Source organism: Perkinsus marinus (genome assembly GCF_000006405.1).
Source record: "Perkinsus marinus ATCC 50983 genomic scaffold scf_1104296964794, whole genome shotgun sequence".
In the NCBI taxonomy this organism is placed as follows: domain Eukaryota; phylum Perkinsozoa; order Perkinsida; family Perkinsidae; genus Perkinsus; species Perkinsus marinus.
Window position 1 is genome coordinate 1 of NW_003204569.1, and position 1,058 is coordinate 1,058.

At 46.9% G+C, this 1,058-nt stretch overlaps 2 non-coding genes across 2 annotated transcripts; both read right to left on the reverse strand.

Moving 5' to 3' along the window:
* Window positions 1–271: 271 nt before the first annotated feature.
* Window positions 272–344, reverse strand: Pmar_PMAR021269. The gene has a single exon. It is a non-coding gene; the product is annotated as a tRNA-Ala (tRNA).
* A 226-nt stretch (window positions 345–570) lies between these two features.
* Window positions 571–643, reverse strand: Pmar_PMAR021270. The gene has a single exon. It is a non-coding gene; the product is annotated as a tRNA-Glu (tRNA).
* Window positions 644–1,058: the final 415 nt, after the last annotated feature.

A 1,058-nucleotide genomic window follows, 5' to 3' on the forward strand; every position in this document is an offset into this window, starting at 1 on the left:
TGTGGTATCACCAGTCACCACTAACTGTTGTGCTAAATGGAGGTGGTATAACACACAGTTTCCCTCTATCATATGGTGCGTCTACAAGCATTGTGACCAGCCCAATCAGTCACCACGCAACAAATTTACGATTGTACCACTCCCTCCCGAACAAGTCCGTAAGGGTTCATGATGCTGTCTTTCCACCTTATTGGGATGCTACATACAAAACCCCACACTCAGCAGGATGATAGTTGTCGGCATCAGAACCGCGTCAACATACGAGCGAAAATGGAGAACCCGGGCATCGATCCCGGTGCCTCTCGCTTGCTAAGCGAGCGCTCTACCATTTGAGCTAGTCCCCCTCACAATATTCAAATTCTTTCCATTCCGGAAAGATGGGCTGAGCACCCTCGCCCCTCGAACAATGTTGAAGTGGTCCACGAATGGGTGACGAACATTGTCCAAGGGAGGAGGGGAACCAATAACAGGTCGTGCATCTCGAACTACGATGCTCCTCTAACACTCCTGCTCAGTCTTCAATCATTGCGCTCAATGTGAGCCCAACAAATATCTTATCTCATATACACTTTCCGATGCAGGGACTCGAACCCTGGTCGCGTGGGTGAAAGCCACGAATCCTAACCAGCTAGACTACATCGGAAACTGAAAACATAAAATTATATACAGTTCACAAAAGTGCTGTTCAGTCCACCTGCGTGATTGAGGTAGCAACCGAGATGATTGCAGCATCACCAACAAGGCCGCACTAAGGAACATTTCCCAGGTTCGAAAGGAATCTGGTATATTATTGAGACGCGCCTCTATCATTGGTGACACTTATCTCGAAGGATGATTATATCCTTCATTCATTTTCATATTCCCATGAATTGTGGTATCACCAGTCACCACTAACTGTTGTGCTAAATGGAGGTGGTATAACACACAGTTTCCCTCTATCATATGGTGCGTCTACAAGCATTGTGACCAGCCCAATCAGTCACCACGCAACAAATTTACGATTGTACCACTCCCTCCCGAACAAGTCCGTAAAGTTTCATGATGCTGTCTTTCCACCT